The sequence below is a fragment of the Halichoerus grypus genome, chromosome 14 (assembly GCF_964656455.1).
Source record: "Halichoerus grypus chromosome 14, mHalGry1.hap1.1, whole genome shotgun sequence".
NCBI lineage: Eukaryota > Metazoa > Chordata > Mammalia > Carnivora > Phocidae > Halichoerus > Halichoerus grypus.
The window spans coordinates 1,532,352-1,558,645 of record NC_135725.1 but is presented as its reverse complement, the minus strand read 5'-3'; the positions used below and the strand labels follow the sequence as shown (position 1 = coordinate 1,558,645).

The 26,294-nt window shown below is 50.6% G+C and overlaps 2 long non-coding RNA genes and 1 other non-coding gene across 8 annotated transcripts in view; 1 reads left to right on the top strand and 2 right to left on the bottom strand.

The window, feature by feature from the left end:
• The window catches only part of LOC118549381 (uncharacterized), a 28,891-nt gene extending 28,165 nt beyond the window's left edge, over positions 1 to 726 (bottom strand). For all 6 annotated transcript variants that reach the window (XR_013443958.1, XR_013443960.1, XR_013443959.1 and 3 more), the window contains exon 1: positions 591 to 726. This is a non-coding gene — a long non-coding RNA (uncharacterized LOC118549381). The remainder of the gene's footprint in view (positions 1 to 590) is intronic.
• Positions 727 to 1,708: 982 nt separating this feature from the next.
• LOC118549383 (uncharacterized) lies at positions 1,709 to 8,587 on the top strand. Its single transcript, XR_004924065.2, has 3 exons — positions 1,709 to 1,849; positions 4,763 to 4,840; positions 8,435 to 8,587. It is a non-coding gene; the product is annotated as an uncharacterized LOC118549383 (long non-coding RNA).
• On the bottom strand, positions 6,393 to 6,499 carry LOC118549396 (U6 spliceosomal RNA). Its single transcript, XR_004924074.1, has one exon. It is a non-coding gene; the product is annotated as a U6 spliceosomal RNA (small nuclear RNA).
• Positions 8,588 to 26,294: the final 17,707 nt, after the last annotated feature.

The following is a 26,294-nucleotide window of genomic DNA, read 5'->3' as shown; positions in this document are numbered from 1 at the left end:
CGCACCTGGGGGCCCCTGCACCTGAGGATCCCCGCACCTGGGGACACCCGCACCTGGGGGCCCCTGCACCTGAGGATCCCCGCACCTGGGGACACCCGCACCTGGGGGCCCCCGCACCTGAGGGTCCCCGCACCTGGGGACACTCGCACCTGGGGGCCCCCCGCACTTGAGGACACCCACACCTGAGCGCACCTGGAGACACCCGCACCTGGGCAGACCCTCACCTGGGGGCCCCTGCACCTGAGGACACCCGCACCCGGAGGCCCCCGCACCTGAGGGCCCAGGCACCAGGGGACCCCGCACTAGGGGCGGGCGGGCGGCGCGTTCCGAAGCCGCCGCCGGCGGGGTCGAGCGCAGGGGGCTCCGGGACCGCAGACGGCGGGTTCGGGTGTCTATCCTGGCCTCAGCTTCCCGGGTGCAGGCGGCGGAACGACCCTCGCCCGCCCCCGCCCGGCCCCCACGCTCCTCACGCGCTTTCCACCCGCAGCCGACGCGTCGGGATCGGGGCTCGGGCGACAGAGCGCGGACCTCCGCCTCTCTGGAGACCCACCAGGCCCGGCGGCCCGCCCTCCCCGCCCGGCCGCACTCACCGCGCACGAAGAGGACGCTCCCGCAGCCACACGCGCAGCCGCCCCGCGCCGCACTCCCCGCGCGCCCCACAACCGCCAGCGCCCACGTCGGCCGCGGCCGGCGCCAGGTCTGAGGGCCGCTCCCGGGCCGCGCCCCGCCCCCGCCGCCCCCGGCGCCCCGCCCCCGCCGCCGCCCCGAGCCAGTCGCTGCCGCGCACCGCCTCACGTGACGCTCACCAGCCAATGGCAGCCCGAGGCGGCTCGGGATGCGGCCGGCGGCTCTGCGCGCTTTCAAAGCGGGCGGCAACGGGGCGGCCGGGCCCGGCTCGGAGGTCGGCGGCGGAAGGAAGGGAGGACAGGGCCCGGAGTTCGGGCCTGGGCCCCGGCCTCGGGCCATCCCGCCCGGACGGCCGCGCTCCCCCTGGCGAGCGGTGTGCCCGAGGACCCCGGCGCGGGTGGCAGTCCTGGGACCCGGCGGGGCCCGGCCGTCGGCCCCGCACCTGCTGCCCCAGCACGCGGGAGCATGTCACAGAACCCCCGGATCCACCGTCCCGGGCGTGATCGCAGGGCTGCCTCTCTCCGTGCTGCAGGAAGGGTCAGCCAGGGACCCCAGGGACCCAGGCTCTCTCCGCTCGGTCCTCCCGGCTGGGCGTCCCAGCGCAAATCTGGGGCAAGACGTTCGGCGCTCCGGCCTTCCAGAAGCCGCCCCCGGCAGCCGCCCCCACATTTTACAGACTTAGCAACTTGCCGAGCTGGGCAGTGTGGTCTGAGCACGTTTCTGCGCTCAGGGAGCTCTCCTGCCCAAAAAGAAGGGAAGGATGCGCGTAGGTAGACAAGAAGCGGTCCGCCGCTTCCAGTGCTGTTGTTGGCTTGTTGGCTGTTTGTTTCAAACCTTTGCAAGTGGTCCTGTATCACACAGCGCAGGACAAACAAGCCCTTCTCCCGGGTGTGCTGACCACGTACCGGGCGAGTACACGCCCTGTGGCTGATCCTGCGCTAGATGCTTTCCGTGTCTTTTCCTATTGAACTCTCAACGACCCGGCGACGTAGGCATTCCTGGCCCCGCGGGGCAGATACGTGGTGGCAAACCAGAACGCAGAGGGCTCTGAGGTCTACCAGGTGACCTGGTGTGAGCTGCTGTGCAGCGTCCCAAGCACATGGGTTAAGGACTATAATTTTGTGTGCTAATCAACGAGGGCCACCCTGCTCTAGAGTTGACAAGAATACCAAGATGAGGACAAGGCCACTTGTAGCTCAGGAAGCAGGCCTCACATACCAATGTAAAGATATCGTTATGTCAAAACAATATAGTGACATTGTAAAGGGAACTGTCTTTGACAAACAGAGTCTGAGAGTTGAGAAGGTTGGACTTGCTTTTTCTCAGCACTGTCCAAGGGAGAGTACCCATACTAGGGTTTATTAATAAGCAACAGGACTGGTTTAAATGGCTCTTGAATACTTGTTGCTGCATTAAGCATTGGAAATTAGTGGGGTAAATTAGACATTGCCCAGCCTGTAGGGAGCCCACAGTCTATGGGGAGAAAGACAGGAGCACAGAGAGCCTGAACTCATCAGGATAACCCTGGGTGGTGTGGGAACGTATCCATCCTGGAGGGGATGACAGGAGGGGAGGGGAGGGGAGGGGGGACAAGGAAGGAGGGAGTTGTCAGAGAAGGTCTCAAGAGGTGATAACTGAATGGGGGTCTTGAAAACGAACAGGAGGGGACAAGCTAAGTGTAGGGAATGATAGTACAAAAGTATGTAGGCAAAAGGGTGTCACATATGTGACTGCTGGGTATGAAGAGAGGACTAGAAGAGCATCCTGAAGAGTCAGATTGTGGCCCTGTCGTGACGGGTCATGGATGCTAAGGGGTTTGCCTCCTTTGGCCACCAGCATAATTCACTCCTTGCTGACTTTACCTTGTGTGCAGTCTTGGTGGCTTTCTTTCTTTTTTTTTTTTTTAAGATTTTATTTATTTATTTGACAGAGAGACACAGCGAGAGAGGGAATACAAGCAGGGGGAGTGGGAGAGGGAGAAGCAGGCTTCCCGCCGAGCAGGGAGCCCGATGCGGGGCTCAATCCCAGGACCTGGAATCATGACCTGAGCCGAAGGCAGACGCTTAATGACTGAGCCGCCCAGGCGCCCCCTTGGTGGCTTTCTTAATTTAGATACCCTCTGCTCCCCCGGCCAATGGATGGGCACTTGACTCAAGCTAAGCCAGTTGGATCATCTACCAGGAGTGAGAGGGGAAGTATCGGGATGGGGAGTTGAGGGTTGAAACATCCCCACTGGAGAGAAGGCGAGGGGGTTGCCTTATGGGTTCATGAAAAGTGTACAAAATGGGGTGGAAAGCACCACAGAGGATAGAGGTACAGTGTGGGATGTTTCCTCAGCCCACTCAGTAACCTGCAGTCTCATTACTTCATTTCACACCTCACAACTGGATATGAAAACTGTATTTTAGTCCTTAGAAAGATGTACTCTGTACTTACTTTGATCTTATTTTCTAACCCAAAATTAAATACTTAGTATTTTAAATCAGCACTGTTAAAGAAAGTCTGGACTACATAGACGTCATTTCTCTATGACAATTTGGATGGGGTGTTACACCAAAAAAAAATTTTGAGCAATATGTGCGAACACCCCATCCAATTTCACCCTCATTCTATGTTCAAGGGACAAACTTCCCCTGGGTTTCAACGGAAAAACAAGTTTCCGCAGTGGAAACATGGTTACTGTGTTATTTATATTACACAAGAATTCTTTAGGTTTGTAAATTTCTAAGGGCTTAAAACCCTTGCAGCCTCCCACCCAGAAGGAAACATAACTAACTGCCCAGGAGAACTTCTACCTTGAGAGACCCGCACTGGGTTGTGAGTCTAAGACCGCCAGTAGCTGTGCCCCAGGCTCACTTCTCCTCTAAATCCCATAATCCTAATTTACACCGAGAACATAGCTTCGAGAGGATGTGGGAAGTGTAGTTTCCACAGCTGCAGCCAGGAGAATGGAATGGAAACCGTGCGGGCCAGTTCACTTTGGCCACCACACCGAGACACCGCTCAACGGCCTGGAGGAGGGGGGATGACGGGATCTCACTCTGTCCTTCGTCCTCCCCAGGGAGACACCGGTGCCTGCGCAGAAACGAGCCTGGAGTCCGTGCACTTCGGTTTTGATGCCTTGAAATCAAAGGCACATACTTTTTAAAAAGTGAGAGAATAGGTTACTGCATATGAACCCTTATTTTTTTTTTTTTTAAAAGATTTTATTTATTTATTTGACAGAGAGAGACAGCGAGAACAGGAACACAAGCAGGGGGAGTGGGAGAGGGAGAAGCAGGCTTCCCGCTGAGCAGGGAGCCCGATGCGGGGCTCGATCCCAGGACCCTGGGACCATGACCTGAGCTGAAGGCAGACGCTTAACGACTGAGCCACCCAGGCGCCCCATGAACCCTGATTTTAAGCATTTTTACATTTCTCATAAAAAATACTAGCTTTCTAGTCAAAATACTGATGAAGAAAAAACTATCAATCAGTTATCAACTAAATGTATTCCCATGAGTCTGAGTCATTCTTTGACCCAGTGACTAAAGTTGTGGATATTAGCGTAGATGCATTTTCTGAGCTGAAAGTCGGTTAGAACTGACACGCGAACATGTACTCTCTCTCTCCTTTTGCGGCTACTCTAGAGTAAAAGTATTGTGAGAAGCCAGAGCACACAGAATCCTTTTCAAACTAATGCAGGTGAAAATGTCATTTCTCATCTCTCTAGCAACTTCTTGGTTTGACTGAAAATGACTTATTTGATCCATCAGTGAAGCTTCTTAATTATTCCGTTGTAGGAAACCCTGCCTAGATGAATTGGTATTAACTTTGAAACAAGGGAGTCCTATCGGGTGTTCAGAATAAAGAGCAGTAAAGTTGAGATAAGACGACATTGTGGGTGGTATGGAATGAAAACACATCTCTGTTCTTAAGTTCCAGGAGGGCCACTAATTAGAGCCACTTGCAAGGAAACTCTTTAATTTAGTTTTGATATGTGATACTGGGTTTCTGGTGGCACCTTCAAAATAATGTTTTTTCTTAGGGCATAAAAAAGTTGCAAATTAGATTACATTAAAATGATCATTTTTTTTTAGCATTTCCATTTATTTTAATCCCCACTTTTGTTTTGTTTTGTTGTTTTGCTTTCCAGACTTGGAAAATTAATGATTGACTGGACTAATTCAGTAGCCTGGTTGATGAATTAGAGCATTAACAAGAAAATTTTGATGTAAGTATGAATCTTTAAGCCATATTTCCAACCTTCCACCATATGCATTCTTTGGTTAATATTAAAAGTTTATTCCATGGCATCATTTCCAGTTATGTTCTTCTCAAATATATACTTTACTCACTGTTTCTCTGTCTCTCTGCATCCACCCAGTGCAATGGAGATAAATGGACAATCACTCTTGAACACACAGCGGGCTTCTATTGAAGCACTTGGCCTGTTAGCCCAGCTCCAATGTCCTTTTTTTGGTAGAATGAATGTTCTGGCATAGCAGTTACCCAAGTTGTGATTTTGTTTCCTTATAATCATTGCAATTGTGTTTGAAATAGCCATAATGCAATTTTCTCAATATGAGCTATTTTTAGCAGTGCAAAACTCTGACTGCAATTTTTTTCATTCTATTTCTTAATATAAGGTGGGCGTTCTTGTTTAACCATATCCACAGACTACCTTAATGAACACAGATGTGTCACATGATCTTTAAATAAGTGAATGTCACTATGTTCCAAGGCAAAAAAAAAAAAAAGTTACATCATCATGACACAAAAATGACACCGTAACAGGTAAACTCTGCTCCAAGATTTTGAATAATTTTTTTTCTTTAAAAACAGGAATCCATCTATCTTCAGTTATAAAATACATGTTCATTGAAAAAATAAATTTCGGGGCCCCTGAGTGGCTCAGTCGGTTAAGCGTCTGACTCTTGGTTTAGGTGGGTCATGATTTTGGGGCCCTGGGATGGAGCCCCATGTTGGGCTCTGTGCTCAGCAGGGTGTCTGCTTCTCCCTTTGCCCCTCCCCCTCTGCTCCTTCCCCCCCACCTGCTTGTACTGTGCATGATCAAGAGTGTTTTATTCTCTCTCATAAATAAAATCTTTGTTAAGTAAATAAATAAATTTCAAGAAAGGCAGAAGAGCATGGGGAATATACATAGTGGTTTATATTGTCTGAGACATTTTTTTCTATGAATTTATTCAAACTCAAGTGCAATTTTACATAAGATCATACCACAGGATGGTTCACAACTGAGTTGTTACTTAACATAGACAGCTTTGCATAACAAATCACCACAAACTGCAGCTGAAGACAACATGTATTTATGATCTCACAGTTTTTGTGGCCAGGTTATAACTTAGGAATTGGACAGGGTCAAAGTCTCATCAAGGACTTGATGGGGAGAGACATGCCTCCCAGCTCCGTCAGGTTCCTGGCAGGACTCACCTCCTCGCAGGTATAGACCGGGGTCCCTATTTTCTTGTGGATGGTCAGCGGTGGGCTGTTCACAGCTCCGAGGTCACCCTCAGTCCTTAGCCACATGGTCCTCTCCATAGACTGTGTCACAACACGGCAGCTTCTTCAAAGCCAGCAAAGGACAGAGAAGCATCATCATTATTTTTTAATCGTTTTACTACCCAAGGCCTACATTTTTTTTTTTTTTGGCTTTTTTTTAAATTGAAGTATAGTTGGCTCACAATGTTGCATCAGTTTCAGGAGTACAACACAGTGATTCGACAACCCTGTACGTTATGCCATGTTTACCACAAGCGTAACTAAAAAACGTGGCACGTTTCACAAATCTGCAAGTCACCTTTGTGCAAGAGCTATGCCAATCTTCTCTGTTTCTTTCCAACTTGGGTGTGTGTGCTGCTGAATCGGGCACAAAATCATTACCCTTTCAATGGTAGCATAATATTCCACTGTATGAATGTAACATAGTTTATCCTTATAGATATCAGGTTGTTTCAATTTTTTTTTAATTTTTTTTTTCAGATTTTATTTATTTATTTGACAGAGAGAGACACAGCAAGAGAGGGAACACAAGCAGGGGGAGTGGGAGAGGGAGAAGCAGGCTTCCCACGGAGCAGGGAGCCCGATGCGGGGCTCGATCCCAGGACCCTGGGACTATGACCTGAGCGGAAGGCAGACTCTTAACGACTGAGCCACCCAGGCGCCCCTCAAATTTTTCTTAATTATAAACGAAGCTACAATGCAGCCTTGTGACTTCTGTTCTTTCTTTCCTGTAACCCCTAGAAGTGGAATTGCGGAGTCAAATAGTATGTAGTTTTAAAATGTTTTTACACTTGGGGCACCTGGCTGGCTCAGTCAGGGCAGCACTCGACTCTTGATCTCAATGTTGTGAATTCGAGCCCCATATTAGGTGTAGAGATTACTTAAAAATAAAATCTTAAGGGGCTCCTGGGTGGCTCAGTCGTTAAGCATCTGCCTTCGGCTCAGGTCATGATCTCAGGGTGTTGGGATCGAGCCCCGCATCAGGCTCCCTGCTCAGCGGGAAGCCTGCTTCTCCTTCTCCCACTCTCCCCGCTTGTGTTCCCTCTGTCACTGTGTCTCTCTCTCAAATAAATAAATAAAATCTTTAAAGAAATAAAATCTTAAAAAATAATAAAAAATAAATAAAATTTCTTTATATTTAGAAAATAACCATCCAGAAAGTTAATCCCATTATACTTCTACTGAGAATGGGTGAGAGTGCTGGTCTCTGCACATACTTGCCAACACTGGCCTTATCCATAAATTTAAGCTTTGCCGATTTAATGGTAAAAAATTATACCTCATCGTTTTCATTTGTATTTCTTTGATTGGTGAGGTCAAACATGTTTATGCTTATTGGACGCTGTTTTGCAAACTGTCCTTAAATGACTTGTTCGCTTTGCGATTGTGAAAGCACTTTGTTTATTAAGTGCCCTTAGTGGGTTTTTCCTAATTTATGTCACTATTTTGGGGAATCGTCGGTCATATAAAAGTTTTAAGCTTGGGACGCCTGGGTGGCTCAGTCGGTGGAGCGTCTGCCTTCAGCTCGGGTCACGATCCCGGGGTCCTGGGGTCGAGCCCTGCGTCGGGCTCCCGGCTCACTGGGGAGCCTGCTTCTCCCTCTGCCTGCCGCTCTCCCTGCTCGTGTTCTCTCTCTCTCTCTCTTCACCCTCTCTCTATCCCAAATAAATAAAATCTTAAAAAGAAGTTTTAAGTTTTTTTCGGAAGTCAGTTCTATTAGTCATTTTCTTAATGCTTTTTGCCATCGACGTCATGCTTAGAAATACGTTTTCCTCCTCAGAAGTGTAAAAATCCTCACACCTGGTGGTTCTAAAATTCTTACAGTTTCGTCTCACGTTTTAAGTTTTAATTGCTCTGGGATTATTGTGCTGCAAGATCAGTTGCTTCAGTGATGACCATGACAAGGGTTTGTATTTCTTTTCTCTTGAGTTATTCTAGATGAGCAACTCCAGAGCTATTTTAGAGATGAGTCACTTGTGGCTGCAGATTTGTGGGAAACAGAGAACAAATTAGTGCTGTGGAGTGTCTTCAACATGTGGTCTCTGAGTAATTTAATTTCCAGCAATATGCACTTTTCCCTGAAATTTTATGTGTGTCACTTCTGCTGTAATAACATGATGCAAGAGGACAGGCTTAGTGACAGGACAGACAACACGAATAAATCAACATGACAGATCAGGAGGACCGGGGACAAGGACCAAACTACAACAAGCCCTTAAATAAGAGGCCAGGGTGATTCTGCCACAACACCACGGCTTTCTGAACTACCGAGGCTCTTCTGAGAATGTGGTTATTTCTCCTGCAGAGGGGAGGCTGGAGAGTAAAGCGGGTCTCCCGGGTGCACTCTCCTGAGAACCCTGATTCCAAAAGAAATTCTGCAGACCAGAAAGCGACAAGAGCTCTTGTGAGCCTTGCTGTCTCTTAGATGCATATGAATGTGTAAAACGAAGGAGCAAAAGCGAACACGAAAGTCAGATGATGGGGCTTATCTGGCAGCGACACTCGGCACTTAGCGCGCAGCCCTGCTCCGTGTGGGGTCTCCCCCCCAACCTCCTGCTTGCCTCAGCCCTGGCTCGCCGCTCCGCAACTGGTGTGTTCTTAGGCACTTAGTGAATGTTTATGGAATAAGTGATTGATGGGTTGAGGAAATAAATGTGTAGGTATTCAAGAGGGAGCTTAGTTGCATTCCAACAATCAAAGGAGCCCGTTTGTGGAGTGCCTGTTCCTATAGTTAAGTGCTCTGCACACTTAGTCCGTTCAGCCTCCACGATAGCCCCACAAGATAGGAATACTAGGATCGCTCCCTCTCACGTAGGCAGAAGAAGCTCCCAGAGGAACCAAAGTTATCCAATTAAGTGGAGGAATCAAGATCTAAGACCCAGAACGGTCTGATTACAAAGCCCACAGGGTTTCCCGTGTTCCCTTATAGCCTCTGAAAAGTTCATAAATCACCATGGCAGGGAAACTCCGGTCATCATCTAGGCTTGCGCACACCTAGGCTTTTCACGTGGGTGTTCATCTTCCAGAATGGGCAAGGCCCCCACCCACAGATGGTGCAAGACCACATGAGCCAGTGCGAGCTCCTTACCCTCCCGCGTTCCTTCAGCTCGGCCCCTGGAGACGGAGGACAGCGGATGGTCCGTGTGCTGCTTCCTTCCTCAGCCGCGTGGCTGTTTCCAGAGATGGCTTGAACTCGGCAGGCTGGCTTGGAATTCCTAGTGGCTGTGGACGCTGGCACATTTAGCCAGAGCCTGATCCCTGCCTATTAAATCTGTTCAAAAGGCAGCCACCAGGCCAATATAGTGGGAAACAGAATGTACTAGAAAGAGCGGTGGATGGGGAGTGGCAGCTCACCGTTTTTATTACTAATATGAGTGATGGAGGGGAGGCTGGGAGAGGCTCCAGGTCAGAGGAGTCACCACATGCATGTAAGCTAATCCTTATTACAGAGAACAATCAAGACTGAATTTTTAAAGAAAAGGGGTGCTCTGAGTGAAGGCAGGAGCTGGTGGCGGCTGATGACCAAGGTGAACACACTCCGCGTGTGGGTTTTCTTCGAGCCCAGTATTTCCTGAGCTGCTTCAGCAGAAGCCTTTCCACTGGCTTCCAGCTTCATCAGAAGGATGTGCACCGTTGTCCGCATCCCCGGATGGGTCGTGCATTGAAAGGCATCTGTAAAAGCGAGAATACACTCTGTCTCCTTTTTCGCCCCTCTTACCTGGATGATCCCGGCCACATTATTAAGTTGATAGAATTCTATTTAAAAGCAGAGAAACGTGGCTTTGGTTTTATTCGGCCCTGTAGGACCCCAGCTCTGTTTTAAGAACCCCATCTCACTTCTGCAGACAATTTCCCCTTCTGAACGTGGAAATGGTAAAACAGAGCAGTCCCTTCTCCATGAAGTAAGCAAGTAAACGTGAGCCTGGAGCGCAGGCGAGTCCCTCCATGGGCCGCGCTGTGTGCTGTTAGCTCGCTGATCCGCTCACGTCTCCAAGGCCCCCTGGGAATCCCAGACCCCGTTCTTGGTGCCCAACTCCAGTGTCGAGTCCAGCCTTACTTATGGAAGAACCAAGACCCAAGGGAAAGGACGTGACCCCACTTCTGCCCTTGATCTTAAACTGTATGTCAGCTTATTCGCAGTAATTATACAGAAGCAGTTATTGGAAATAAGGCTTGGTGCCCCCCAGAAATGCAGGTGAGGAGCGGCCGAGGGGAGGCGGGAGCACGAGGCCGGACCTGCTGGGCCACTCCAACTACTTAGTCTCTCGTTCAGAGGCACAGGAAACCAATAAAGAGCGTGCGTTGTCGGTTGAGATTTGGAAATATCTTAACAACTGCATTTAAAATTTTTTATCCATGTTTGAAAGAGTCCAATCATGGTTTAAAGGTATAAACTATTATCGTGATCTTACAGCAAGAAATCCATCAGATTCTAATAAGGACAAGAACCAGAAGCAACGGGCTTCGCCAGACTAAAGAGATGGGGGGTTGGATGTGGATGGAAATCCTGGACTGCAAGCGCTGTGGGGCACGGGACACATGACCGAGGATCCCTGGCCTGGAAGAGCATACGGGGGCAGCAGAATTCTTAGGACAGATCGTTGGGAATCAGAGTTTTCAAACTGGACCATGCAAGATGAAGATTTAAACTGTCTGAAGAACCTTTAAAATGTGCTTTTAATATTGGCGTTCCCTGTTTGGTTTTCTTTTATTAAAAAATCCTGAGGAATGAGGGCGAGGAGTTTGGGGAGCACGGGATGTAGAGCATCTTCCAAACCAGCTGGAAGGCAGTGATCCCAGTAACAGACCAGGGGTGTCTTGTGGGGGGAGAGGGACAGGGACCAAAGCAGGGAAAGAATGGGTCTGTTCTGCAGAACAAGCAGCTCCCAGGGAGATGTATGGCCAAGACGTATCCCCAGACGCCCCCTTGCACGAACCAATTTGAGCCAGATTGAAGCTGGGGGCCTGCACAGAAGCCCCCTGAGTTGCCCTCCAGTTACTTCAGCTCATTACAACACTAAGATCTCCTCCTAGGGGGCAGGTTTTTTCAGTCACTTTCTGATGCGGTCTTGCCCTCTTCAGATGCCTTGATGGCCCCCCACAACCTCCAAGGCCACACTCCCTGCCGGGTGCCATGCAAAGGGCTTTGTGACCTTGCCCTGCCCATTCTAGCATCCTCTCCCCGCCTGCCCATTTCCCTGGGCCCTCAAACCTGGCTGTGCAAACTTCAGGCAGTCCTCCAGGTATGCTCTGCCCTTCCTCACCTTTGCTGTGCTGCTCTCCTCTCCAAAAACGTCCCCTCTCCTTTCCTCCTTCATGATTCAGCTCCATGACTCAACCTCTGCACTTCTCCCGTGCTCCAGCCGCTGAAAAGGAAGGGATCATTGTAGTGCATTGGAGCTGACAGTGTGTTTTTACTTCTTCGCAAAAGCTAGATCAGGTGGATTTGTACCCACTGTTTGGCAAGGCTCAGGGAGTTGACTTGTCCAAGGTCCCACAGCTAGTTAGGGACAGAACGGGGCTATCACCCAGGTCTTCCAGGGCAGGCTCATTCCCTGCCCCCCCCCCCCATGAAACAAGACCCCATCAAGGAAGTGAGGGCTACAAGAGAAATCTTCCTTCTTGACCCCTGGCTCCCGCCCCAGTCTGCCTGATTCACTCTCATCTGGCCTAGTAGGAAACCTTCTCATGGAGCCCAGCATTTCAAGTTGGGGAATGCATCTTATGCTCTGAAAAATGTCACTTCTCCTGACATTTCTGGAAGAAATGAAAGCCAATTAACCAGTGACTTTGTTGAATAATTTACAACCTAATTAATGTTAATAATCAGATGAAAAAGGCTGCAAACAGAGTTTTTTCCTGATGTTCCAAGGTGGGAGCTTGGGTCAAAGTGTCTGTTCAGGACAGAAAATGGGGAGATGGGGAGAAAACCTTGCTAGATGCTAGAGTTCTAATTGGACGGGCAATGTGGAGGCCTCTGGGGGGTGGAGGCAGGTGGAGTCCAGGAAGAACCCACCCCTCCCTCAAGGTTTCCCGACCACCTTGACTCTGGCCTCCTGGACATGAACGGAAGTGCTGGACGGATTTCCTCCTCTCTGTACTTTGCTGCCACATTTATGGGAGAAAACCAGAGGATTTAAGGTCTTCTTTGCCCGTGGATGTCCTTCTGTTGACGTTGTGTTGTGTTCCTACATGTCTTATATTTAGTTAATGAAGACCTGCCCTGCTTCCTAGAATATCAGGCATTGCTGGGGACATTTGGCCAGCCAGCACGTGGAAGCCCCTCGAGGGCAGGGCACGCCTCACCCGCGCTCCTGCTCCCCGCTTGACCCCACCTAACACCAATTTGTCTCAACTGTCAAGCATGTTTGAGAGGGCTCAGGGAGAGAAGCCAAGTCCACTGGATCTACCCAAACCTTTAGCGTTTTGTGTCTCTGCCTCCTTCCTGCTCTTTCAAAGTTCCCTCTTTGTCATTTCAGTCTCGAGAAGATCTTTTAGAGTAGTCTGCTGGTGACCGACTTCCATCTTCCTTGTTTTGGAGCCCGTCTTGCTCTCCTCTTTGTTCCCGACGGGTGTCCCCACTGGGGGCTGGATTCCGGGCCCACAGTTGTCTTCTGTCCCCGCCCACAGCGAGACACACCACATCGTCCGGCCCCCGTGGTTTCTGGTGGCTGGTTCGCTCTGCAGATGAGAGCTCGTTTCTCCCGCCCCCTGAGATTTCTGCTTTTGTTTTCAGTCTGACTGTGATGTGTTCTGGTGTGGGTTGCATTGGGATTATCCTGTTTATCCTTGACTTCTTGCATCTGCAGCTTGATGTCTTTTGCTAACTTTGGGAAATTTTTGCAGTGATTTTCTTGAAAATCTTTCAGCTCACCTTCTTTCTCCTGGTGAGACACCAGTGTCTCGATGTGTGAGTTTTGTCATCGTTCCACAGGATCTGGGGCCTCTGTTCATTTGTTTTTTCAGCCCATTTTCTCATCGTTGGGGTCGGGTAATTTGTCCTTCCGCCTTCGACCTCACTGACTCTCCTTCGTCCTCTCCTGTCCTTGTGTCACACATCCATCCACTGAGTCGTTCATTTGTATGTTTCACGTCTAAACGTTTCCTCTGATCCTTCTTTACACCTTCCATTTCTTTACTTAGACTTTCTATTTTTTCATTTGTCGCCAGCGTGTTCGTATTTGCTCATTGGAGCATTTCTGTGACGGCTCCTTTAAAATCCTTGCTAGATGATTCCAACGTCTGTGCCCTGTCAGGATTGGCACCTATTCACCATCTTCTCTCAATGACGTTGAGATTTGCCTGGATCTTGGTTGAACCGGTGCTTTTCTATTATACTCTGGACACAGTAAGAGGTCACGAGATGCTGGTTCTTATTTAAATCCTTTGTTTCCGCACTTTTCCAACTTCTGTGCACCTTCTGTCATGTCCTGACAGTTACGATGGGGGGTCCTGGGGGGGCGGGTCAGCCGTGGTGGGAGGGGCATGCAGACCCCAGCCACCCCTTCCAGGAGCTCACCAGAGCACTTGGGAAGAAACCACACGTCCTTTTAGCCAGGGCGGACCAGCCCAACATCAGGGAAGGTGGCTGCAAGGTAGAGACAGCAATGGTTTCCAGATCTGCCCTCAGGGGAAATTGCGGGAGAGGAAAGGGAGACTTGAATAGGGCCTAGGATGAGGGGCCTGAGGGGCCTGCGCCAGAACGTCCTTCCTTGCAGGGCTTTGTTTTATCGAGGGGGGGCTGCAGACCTGGAGGAGGGGAGAAGCTGTAGGGACCCCACCCCCATCCAGAGCCTTTCTGCCTTCTGGGCCCTTCCTTCACTTATTTAGAGTGCTCAGCCTTTCTGCTAAGGAAACGCTGAACAAATACGTTAAACCCCACCCGTTTAAATGGTGTCAGGTTATGACCGTCTCCGCCCAGCCCTGGGCAAGTTTGCTGTGCTATGTCAGACCAGTGTTTTTGATCCTGCATTAGCCACAGTCTTAGTCCAGAAGACAGAAACCCCACCAGGAGTTTACACAGAAAAATTTATACAGAGAATTGGTTATAAATGAGGTAGAAGGTCTAGAAGAGCAAAAAGGAAGGAGTGATAACCAGGACCCCAGGGCCCGCCATGGTTCCGGCTCTGGAACCGCCACCCGCCCAGCCCCAGGGGCAGGTGCTGGGATGCGGAGGCGCCCCGCCCTCGCCTGGGTCCCGGGAGCACAGCGATGTCCCTCCCACCCGCAGAGCCGCCTCCAGCTGTTGGCGCAGGGGCAGCATCTTCCCTCGGGCCTCCCATCTCCTGCCCCTGTCTCCCGCTGTCAGCAGACTCCAGGACATGCAGACTTGAGACGCTCAGCTCCAGCAGCGCAAAGGGCGAAGAGGCAGGTGGGGGCAGCGGTGACAGCAGCAGGGACCCAGCACTGCGACCTCCCACCACCCGTGTCTAAAATCGTGATCAGCAGAGAACAGAAGCCTCATGCTTTTCCAACAGGATGGGGTCACGCTTTGTGGGGGATTCTCTCTTCTCATGCCCAGGAGGGGACGCACAAAGCCCCATTACTCCCCATCACCACGTCTGGAGGCTCATTCCTGTTTTGGCTCAGTTAAAGTCCTACCTGGAAATTTTGTGACCCCAAAAAGTCATGGAAATTCATCACTGCCAAAATTACTGAGTAAACAGGAGGAGGAGGAGGTGGGAAAACTCGGTTTACAGCCCCCGCCCCGGCGGAAGGAAAGCCAACGAGAAATGCGCTTTGATTGTGTTCATTTGAACGACTGGTCCTGAAGCCAGAGTCAGTATTTGTCGGTTCCTGCTGCCCCGTGCGCATTCTCTGCTGTCAGCCGGCCCCTCGCCATGGGGTCCTCGCCGCAATATTGGATGGTTGAATTCCTAGTAGTCCTGCTTTTCCTGAGAGGCCATAGTTTTCCACTTTTTAAAAATAGCCTTCTTGTGGCATAACTTACGCGAATAAAATGCATTTGTTTAGTGCAGACCTTTGAGTTTGGAAAAATGTGTACAGCCCCTTAACCAGCATGACTATAAGAACAGAGAATACTCTCAGCCTCCCAGAAAGCTCCGTGTGCCCCTTGGCAGCGAAGTCTCCCTGGAGCCCCATCGGCTGATACTTTGCCCGTTAGCATCTTTCCCGTAAAGAACGGACTGTGTGCCCTTTAGTGTCTGGGGCTCTTGCTCGGCAGAATGCCTTCCCGAGGGCGTGCCTTGTGCGCCTGCCAGCAATTCGCGACTTCTTGCTGCTGAGTGGTGTTCTCTGTCCCACCGACGAGCCACGGTTGTTCATCCGCTCCCCTGCTGATAAGCACTGGCATGGTTTCTATGCTGCGGCCTGTGTCAGGTCTCTTCGTTGGCTCTGAGCCCCAGAGTCACCCCAGGAGCACCTTCACGGACAGCCTGGGCTCCAGCCCATTCCCCCAGCCAGGGTGTGAGGTCAAGCTGGGTCAGCAGAGGGCACTAGGGGCCAGCGCTATCCCTAGCGTAGAAGCAGGCTGTGTCCCGCCTCTTCTCTCTTCTGCCACATCCTCTGGGAACCACCAGTGGAGCTCCGTCTGCCCCAGGCACACGCCCAGAGCCCCAGAACACATGCCCCTCGACATCTCATGGCCCCGGGACTGGCTTGGTAGCACCGTGGCTGCAACTCGCCCGACATGAAGCCCCTGTGCAGGAGACCGTGGGCAGTCCTGCCAATAAGAAGGCAAACTCAGGGCGTTGTTCCCTGCTGCCCAGAGACTGTGGCCACCTCTGGCCAGGCAACCAGCAAAATCCCGTGCCCTCCAGGGGGTTTCAGCCACACCTCCCCCGATGACGTCTGAGCCCCAGGCTTGGGGAAGGAAGCAGGACTCCCTCCAAGTCCGCTCTTCCCGCGCGCTACGTACAAGAACAACGTGGTGCGTGTGTTCTTCCTGGGATGAACCGTGGTTTGTTTATCCAGCCATCAGGTTCCCTTTGGAGATCTCTTTTCATCTTTGCATTATTTCCTAATCACAGCTTAAGTATTCTTTAGACTAAACTTCCCGTTTAAATCGCTATGTGGTTTCTGTCCCTTGCTTGGATCCAAACTGTTGATGGAGGATTGGTTCTGGGACGGTACAGATGGAATTTGGGGTTGGTTCGGTGGTGCCGTCAGGCTCCTGTGCCGGGCTGAGCTCCTCGCCCAGGGGAAGCGAGAGGCCGGTGACCGTGACACGCCATGGACCGCAGCGCTGGATTGTGATCCCAGTGGCTGCCGTGCTGGACCGTTACAGGGAGCGGGCACACTTGAGCTCTTTCCAAGAGAAAACGAGGAGCCGGGCGGGGGGTGGGGTGGGGAGTTAATTCTTGGCTCAAGCCATTTCTGAGAAGCAGAGCGGTTCCATGACAGACCCTGAAGGGCATCATTTCTTGTAGGCACAAAACTAATCAAGCACAACATTTAGCTATGTGGGTTGCTGAATTTCGACAGTTGAATTCAATCTTTTCAAGTTTCTCATGTAAAAGTTAGGGTATTGATCAGGAAGGAATGGGATCTTGAAACTTGACAGTGGAGAAACTCGGAACGCAGAAATCTGGTTGGACCCAGATGAAACTGGCGCTATTGAGTCCCCAGATCGTTCTGAGCCTCCACCAGCAGTGGACGTGCCTCGTCATCTGCTGCCCAAGGAGACAGCTTCTTCTGCTTCAAGCCCCTTTGATAACTTTGCCGGGGAAAATGCCTCCTGGAGGCGTCCTCATTCTGTTCAAGACATGGCACGGCCACTGCCCGTTGCCTCTAGACCCACGAGTCAGGTCAGACGTCAGCATGGTCTCTGGGAACAGGTACACACTGCGACCAGGGAGGACAGAGATTCAACGTCGTGGCAGGAAAGGCTACGTGGCAGCACCCGCATCTTCTGCTCCCCGCAGGATGGCAAACGGGAAGCAGCGCCCCCTCCCTGGGGACCGAAGAAAAGGATGCCGCCGTCCGAGGCCGCAGGAAGCAGGAGTGGGGATACCTGTGGCGTCCCATTGCACTCAGCAGTCCGGCGCGTGCGGGAGCTCCTGAAGGAGCACGGTGGGCTACGGCAAACTTGGGCAGGTGGTGGCTCTGGTTCCAGCCGCTGCCCCAGCCACGGGAGCGGTCCTGCGCAGACCCACGCGGCCTCTGGCGCTTGCTGTGCAGAATGCGTTCCCCTCCCCACCCATCGGCGGAGCACCAGAAGGGCCTTTACAGACGTAACTGGTTCTAATAGGGTCGCTAAGGTGGGCCCTAACCCAGAAGGACCGAGGAGAGGTCGGAGCGCAGACACGCACGGAGGGACGACCACGTGAGGACACGGGAAGACGTGTCTACCCGCCAGGAGAGAGGCCTCGGGGAAACCGGCCTGGCCACGTGGGACCTCAGACTTCCTGCCTCCAGGACTGGGAGAGGATAGTCTCTGATGTTCAAGCCGCCGGGTCTGTTAATGGCAGCCCGAGAAAAGCAATACAGAGGGGACAGAAAGAGAGGAGAGCACCCCTCCTGGGACTGACACCGTCACTTCTGCTCACGTTCCCTTGGCCATGTCTAGTCACGGGGTCACACGTGGATGCAAGGGAGGCTGCAGGGCAGCATGTCCCAGTTTTGGTGGACAGCTGGTCATGTCCACCACCGGCCTTGCTCTCGGCTGAGGAATCAGGTGGAACCCCGTCAGGTGAGTCGGAGGCAGACAGTGAGCTACAAGACTCACCATCGTCTGTCTGTCCTCTCTCAGCTCCTACAAACTCACTCTGGCCCACGTGTCCCCACTGCGGAGATGAGTGACGAGACCAGACCATCTGGGACGGGTAACCTTCTCTGAGGCATGCTGCCTGACTGGAACCCGGCTTTACCAAACCCGCTAAATAAGACATTTGGGGGCCACCGGACTTGACCCTGGGCTGATGCACTTGTAGTCTGCTTGCCCATCAGATCCACTCTCCTTCCTCATGCCGGCCGCGCCCAGAGGGTGATACCAATTCATAGTTTAAATTTGTTTTCAAGACCATAGAGGAGCAAAACATACAAAACAAAAGCAGCCTCCCACTTTCTGTTCTTCTCCAGTCCCACAGTTAAACTCCCCAGATGTGGCCCCTATTAAAATAGTTCCATCAGTGTCCTTTCAGAAGTTTTTCTCTGAAAAACAGGGATTTAGAGGGGGAGACAGAGATTTTAGCCTGGGCCCTTGAACCTGAGGTGCTCTTGAACGTTGGGGGGTGGGGGATTCTCCTCGGGGCAAGTGAGGAAAGGGGTCCAGAGCTTAATACAAGCATCTGGACTAGATTTTTATGATAGACCCTCAGAAATTCGACTTCTGGAGCCTGGATTTGCTAGCAACTGCCACTTGAATGATTGTTCCTGGATATTAATAGGATAACCGTGTCCCTAAGCTTAGGATGCCTTGCTGGCCGAGCCCTTTCTAACAAGGCAGAGATTTACGTGTCAGGGCAGTAAATCTCTTCTCCATGAAGTTGTTGTCGTTCAAGGATCCTGCTGCCTGGCTTCATTACGGGGTGGGGAGGGTCCTGTTCATGCTTCCAGTTTTGGCGTCCGGGAACTCAGAGTCAGCCTCGACTACAGGGAAGTTTTCAGTTGTGTGGGTTCCACTACTGGGCACAGCCTCTGCCATCTCAGGCTCAGATAATATTACCAGGAAGAAATCAGGGCTGAGTTTTATTTCCCGTAACAGTGAACCAGCTTGTCTCAAACTAACCCTTGAACCAAGAATGACTAGAAAAGACGGACCCAGTCCAAATAAGTGTCTTTCGACAGCATTGCAGAGAGCCCGGGGAGGGGAGCCTGACATCTGGGACATTTTCCCCTCGAGGTAAGTATCTGCCAGTTAACAAACGGTGGCACTGCAGAGGCTGTGAAGCTGGCTGTTGGTGGCTCCATGGGCCTGGGGACAATTGTCATTCAGAGGTGGCCGAGAAGGGGAGGATGTCCAATAAGTACCCCAGTCTCTCGGCTGGGTCCCCGGAGGGGTAGACCCTAACAGAAAGGGCAGACAGGAAGCGGATCATCAATCGCAAGGACAAAAGGCAGCTTCAGGGCAGCTCAGTGTCTCGTGTAATAAGGTGGCCTGTCCCTTCCTAACTGCCTGCTAGAAGCAAAAGTAAATCTCTGTATGAGAAAGAATCCAAAGTCTCAAGCTGTCTTCATAGTTTTTAAACCACAAAGGTCTGGCACTCAACCAAATTTAGGAAGGCATACAGAAAGACAATAATTGACCAAAAATTAAGAGAAAAAACTAAGGCTTAAGACAGACCCACAGAATGCCCTGATACTGGGATTATCAGACATGAACTTTAAAATACTTAAGTTTCGTATTCCATGTCTTCAATACATCCAATAAGAACAGGGAAAATTCTTCTCAGAGAACTGGAAACCATTAAAAACAATCAAACAGAAATTCTAGAATTGAAAACCATAATAACTGAAATTAAGAACTCAGTAGATGACTTCTACTTCTGCCCACGAAGGATTAAACGCTATGGGAATTGCCCTCTGGCCATACAGAAATAGGACACTTGGGAAAATGTCTGGAGCGACCGTTTCCAGGCATCGGAAAGCAGGGAGCACAGGACTGAGAAGCGGCAAGGCAGGCGAGCCCACAGGTGCCCCGACTCACTGCCTGGGGGTGACGTCTGAGCAGCAGAGCAGGACTCAAGAGGTCCTGCTGAGCTCAGGACACAGATGTTGGCTTCTGGGGTCATCAAGAAGGTTAGACATTTCAGGACAGAATGCAGAAAGGTATGGTGCTGTAGACGGGGTTCCAGACATCTGCAGGGGGTCCCACCAAGTCTTTGTCAGAGTACTTGTGCATATAGGGGAGGAGACTCTCTGAGAGTGAGGGAGGAGATCCGGAAAGCAGTAGACAACAATTCCTGGAGTTTAGAGAAGGCTGGGATAGTCTGTGTTCATAATGCCTGGGGCATCGGGCAGTGTGTTCACAAGGGCCGTGCCTAGTAGCAGGGCTAAATCATCCCTAGACCAAGAGCCACTCTGAAATCCCTGTAGTAAATCTTAAAATCAAAACTCAAAAAGGATTGGATTCATCTGCAAGTAACTGCAGCCGGAACAAAGTGCAACACTCTGTAAAGTAATATAACACTACCCAGCACTGAACAGCACTGCAGAGCTGATAATATCCACAAACAACCAAAGATGCAGAGAAGCAAGAAAAAGGACCCACGACCAAGAGAAAAGTCAGCCGATACAGACTGAGAAGTGACAGGTAATGGCATTAATGAATGAAGATACTAAGCAACTATAGAAAAATCTTGTAACTGTGTTCAAGGCTGTAAAGGAGAATGGGAACATCGTGAGGAAACAAATGGGACGTGTGAAAAAGACCCACGTGGAAGTTATAGAGATGAGGACTGTGACACTGAAGTGAAAAATAAACTGGATGGGATTGAGAGCAGATGAGATTCTGCAGAAGGAAAGATCGGTGACCTCACAGCTCACAATTGGGGGTATCCAAAATAAAGCACTCAGAGAAAAAGAATCTGAAAAAAACCCTGGAATGTTAGTGAGCGGTGGGACGATATTGGGTGGTCTCACAGACTTGTAACTGGAGTCCCAGAAGGAGAGAAAAAAACCACAAAAATATTTGAATAAATTATACTTGAAATTTTCCAAATTGGAGGAAAATGGCAAGCCCAAATATCCATGAAGCTCAGCAAATGTTAAGGAGAAGGAATATAAAGAAAACCCCACAAAGGTACATGATAATCAAAGCAGCCGGAGAAGGAAAGGCACATTGCAAGAGCAGAGGTGACAGAGGCCTTCGGTCCAGAAACCGCGCAGGCCAGAGCACAATACAACATCACTTTTAAGTGCTGAAAGAAAAAAATATGTATCAACCCAGAATTCTATACCCAGTGAAGACATCTTTTAAGAAAGATGAAAGAAAAGCTGAGCTAACCGCTCACCAGCGAACCCAAACTACAAGAAATGTTAAAGGCATTGCTTCAAGGGAACCAGGAGGAAACTGTGTTCCTAAAGAGAAGAAACATAGAGCATCTACACTGGCAAATATGTGCGTAAATTTGAAATACATTTCCCCGTTTTTTAATCTTCCTAAAGGAAGATGGATTGCTTAAAGCAAAAACCAACAATGTATTTTGCGGTTTACAACATATACAGGATTAAAATGTATGACAGAAACACACAGAGTGTGGGGGAGAAGGACATGCACTTGACAGTTGTAAGATTCATATATGATATACAAGATAATATAATATTATCTGAATAGATTGTGACCAGTGTAAACCCTAGAGCAACTAATAAAACAAGCATGGAGACAAACTGAAACCACAAAAATTATTTGCCCTAAAAGGAGGCAGTGATAAAAGTAAAAAAGCAATAAAGAAAAAAAAAATCTATATTGTAGACTTTAAATCCAACCATGTGGATAACTACATTAAACGTCAGTGGTTTAAATGCTCATACTAAAAGGCAGAGATAGTCACATAGATAAAAGAGCAAGACCCAATCAAGTGTTGTCAACAAAAAATTCATTTAAATATAAAAACACAAGCTCGCAGCCAGGGTAATGAGGAAAGAAAAATAAATACAAAGCATTGAAATTGGAAAGGAAGAAGCAAAGCTGTCACAATTTGCAGAAACATGGTATTATACACAGAAAACGTTAAAGACTCCACCCTCAAATTTCTAGAACTCATAAATGAATTCAGTAATGTTGCAGGATACAAAATCAATATACAAGATCTGTTCTGTTTATATACACTAACACTGAACTGTTGGAAAGAAAAATTAAGAAAACAATCCCAGGGCTCCTGGGTGGCACAGTGGGTTAAGCCTCCAACTCTTGATTTTCGTTCAGGTCATGATCTCAGGGTCATGAGATTGAACCCCGCATCGGGCTCTGAGCTGGGCATGGAGCCTGCTTACGATTCTCTCTCTCCCTCTGTTCTTTTCCCCCTAAACCCACTTGCGCGCATGTGCGCTCTCTCTCAAAAAAAGAAAAGAAAAGAATCCCATTTAAAATTGCATCAAAAAAAGAATAAAATACTTAGGAATAAATTTAACCAAGGAAGGACGCGTACACTGAAACCTGTAAGACGGTGATGAGAAAAATTGAAAAAGACACAACTCTATGGAAAGCCATTCCATGCTCATGGATTGGAAGAGTTAATATTATTAAAATGTCCATGCCACCCATCCTAATACGATAGTGCCTCTGACACCTGCAGGTCTCACCCAGTCCTCTCTCTGACGCCCCACAACCTGCCTCTGCTTGCACACCTGCCGTGTTAGCGGCTCACTACCACACCGGGCTTTCAATTTCACCCGTGCACAGTTGGCCCTGGGAACTTCAAGTTTGTTTCCGCCCGCAATGGAGGCAGGGTGGCCGGGTGGTCAGTGAGCGCCGTGAGCGCTGAGGTGCAAGCCCCAGCCCCACGCTCACTACAGAGGAAAGAGGCAAGTTACCAACCTAGCTCGCCTCGGCTTCCTTACCTAGAGGAAGGAGAAGCCCGTGACTAAGCCCTAGGACTGTTGTGATTGGCTCGCTCACGGACTGAGTAGCCGCAGGGAGGAATGGGTCCTGGACAGTGAGAGCTGGGGCAAAAATGACATCAGCACTGGCAGACGCCTGGAGAGCCAACCAATCACAGACAGGGAAACTGAGGCCCAGGGGTGGAGGGGTACTTGGGCGGTGTAGAGAGCAGCGGAGAGCAGAGACGTGTGTGCGGTGGTGAGGATGTGGGAGCACGGCACGCCCACATGTGACCCAGCTGCACGAGGACGAGTGTCTGTGGCCCTTTTACGTGGGAGGCCCCCAGAGGGAACACAGCTGCCTGACCCCCCGTGTCCACATGCACCAGGTCCCAAATGACCAAGAGTCACCCCTACAGGGGTATTGATAAGTACACCTGAGCTGGGCGACTTTCGGCGCTGGGCGCAAAGCTTCCTGCAACTCGTTTCCCTCCCAGGGAAATGCAGAGCCAGCCCGCCCTGGGTGTTCAGGGCCGTCGGCGCACCCGTGTTTACCTTGCAGTTACGGAGCCACAGATGTGCAGAAGGGTCAGAGCGTGGGGGGCGCTGGGCAGAGCCGGGGTCAGGCCCCGAGCTGGGAGAGATGATTCCAGCTAACCGGTCGGCTGGGGCCCAGCAGTGCCCCCAGCATGCCTGAGCGGCTCCTTAGTTAGCAGCCCCCCACCCAACGACGCAACAAAACTGTTTTCAGTTATAATCATGAAATGACATGAATTATAACCACCATCATGGCAGCAAAGGAATTCAGTCGACTTCCACTGAACTACCTGCCAGTAAAAATACATATATCATACAAAATAGGAAGAAACCAACGGCTTAATACCTCTAACTTACTTGAATGCATTTTTTCAAAGGGGAAAACCTTCACCCTATGTACTGGTCTGTTAATAACATTTAAATAGAAGTCAAATAAGTGGCATAATTTTAAAAGAAAAATAAATTTCTTTTTTTTTTTTTTTTTTTTTAAAGATTTTATTTATTTATTTGACAGAGAGAGACACAGCGAGAGAGAGAACACAAGCAGGGGGAGTGGGAGAGGGAGAAGCAGGCTTCCCGCCGAGCAGGGAGCCCGATGCGGGGCTCGATCCCAGGACCCTGGGATCATGACCTGAGCCGAAGGCAGACGCTTAACGACTGAGCCACCCAGGCGCCCCGAAAAATAAATTTCAATTTCAAAGATATCCGAATTCAGGGGCGCCTGGGTGGCTCAGTCGTTAAGCGTCTGCCTCCGGCTCAGGGCATGATCCCAGGGTCCTGGGATCGAGCCCCGCATCGGGCTCCCTGCTCGGCGGGAAGCCTGCTTCTCCCTCTCCCACTCCCCCTGCTTGTGTTCCCTCTCTCGCTGTGTCTCTCTCTGTCAAATAAATAAATAAAATCTTTATTAAAAAAAAAAGATATCCGAATTCAGTAAAATAGTTTACATACAGAATAAATGTACACTCACAAACAAAACGATGACACTTGGCAATTTGCACCGTTGTGGCGTTTTGGGGTGTTTTTTTTTTTGAGATCATTCTTGTCCACCATTATCTTTTTAAGTTTTTATTTTGACTACATTACAGATTCAAAGATAGTAGAGAGAGGGTCCCGAGTGCCCTCCGGCCCACTCTGCACTCAGTGACAACTTAGGTTAGTTAACTGTAGTTAACCAACATCCAAAGCAGGAAGCTGACGTTGATACGTGTGTGCTGTTCTTTGTCATTTTTTTAAAAAAGACTTTACTTATTTATTTGAGAGAAAGAGAGCATGAGCGGGGGAACGGTGGAGGGAGAGGGAGAAGCAGACTCCCTGCTGAGCAGGGAGCCCAAGACGGGACTCAATCCCAGGACCCCGGGATCATGACCTGAGTCAAAGGCAGATGCGTCACCGACTGAGCCACCCAGGCGCCCCCTGTCCTTTGCCATTTTATCACAGGTAGTAGCGCCCACCAAGGTCAGGATACAGAATCCTCACCCCTTACCTCGCACTGGCTCTCTGTTTCACTGTCGGAAGTTTTAAACACTAATAAAACCTCCCAGTAGTCTCGCAGAATGGCAGACTTGAAGGAGCTTGAGGTCTGTCTTTGTCTTTGTGGTCGCTGTGCTCTCTGGAGGGACACTGACTACCCTGGGTGTCAGGGGTGCGCAATCCCCGGGCGCCATGACAGCCAACGGTCCTGAAGCCTCCCGGCCCTCGAGATGGGTGTGAATGCTTGGGCTGGCTGCAACGTCCCCGTCCTCTGAACAACTTCCACGGAGGCCAGAGTGTTCATGAAAAGACAGAGAATAAGTGATGCTAGTCTGAAAACTCTGTAGTGGTTGTTTAGAACTAAAACCAACGGAAGATTTGGGTTACACTGTTTAGAGTAGTGGGTGCACGGTGATAATAAAAAGCAGGTCAACTTTTGCTCAGCTTTGTGATTGTTCTTAAATTCTCTGCAGACAATGTACCCCCTATGGCCTCGCCCGCTGCAAACCCTGCCTTGGCCCCTCCCTTGGGCCTCAGAGCACCTTCTGGCCCAGGTTGAAATTGAAATTCCAGTCTGGACATTTTACCTTCGATGGATGTTAAGCTTATGAATGAGAGGTTCCCGAACAGGGCGGCTGCTTACAGTTGTGCAGGTTGTTCACTGCACAAGGGTACCTAGCTCGAGGGCAAGTGAGGGGCTCAACCCCAGCCTGTGCTCTGCTGCTGCCGCCATGCCTACCTGCAGGAAGGGGTGTCTTTATCTAATTTGTACAAAGATGCTCTGTGGGCAGTGCTGGGTAAATCGTGTCCCACAAAGAGACATACTGAAGTCCTAACTCCCCGGGACCCGTGAATGTCACTCTATTTGGAAATAGATGTAATTAGTTGAGATGAGGTCAGGCTGGATCAGGGTGGGCCCTGACCCATGGCTGGAGGCCTTGTGAGGAGGCAGATCTGGAGACACGGACACACGGGAAGAAGGCCACGTGCCACCGAGGCCGACACCGGAGCAGCCACAGCCCCCAGAAGCTGGAGGAGACAAAGAGGCGTCCTCCCCTGGGCCCTCGGAGGGCGCGCAGCCCCGCGGACACCCTGGTCCTCCAGCACCGTGAGAGAATAGACCGTACTGTTCTGAGCTGCCCCACGCGTGGTGCCCGGGAAACCAGTCAGTGACAGCCCTGTTCCAGAACCCGCCTTGTGGGCGTTTTTAAAGATCAGAACTTCCCCCGTCCCCCTAGAAACAGGAGGTTCTCGGCTGGGGTGGAGGTGAGGCCGCGAATCTTGTTCTCAGGGCCTTAGGGGCCTGTGGCCCCGACACACGTAACGGAGGGACAAAACCTGTGGGCTGAAAGGCTGGCTGGGGCAGCAGGGCGGGAGCTACCTTGCTGTTCCCGGAGAGCCCAGCAGAGGGCGGTTGGGCCATGCGCTTAGCGCCTCCACGCGGCACCAAGCTGAGCTCGGAGCTGGGGGGGGAGTGGCTCTTCCCAGGCCCCCCCCCACAGCCTCTGGGAAGCTCCCCTGCCCCGTCCCGTGGGGTCCCAGGCCCTCCCAGTGCAGGAGTGGCCCACAGTCCCGGGGGGAGGAAGCCGAGGCTCCAGGGAGGCAGGGAGGGCCAGTCTGGGCACCTTCACCTCCTCTGTCCCCACCTGTCCTGGGAAGGCACCTGGCTTCACCCCAAGACCTGAAACCCAAGGCTGGGCCTGCACAAGAAAGGGGGG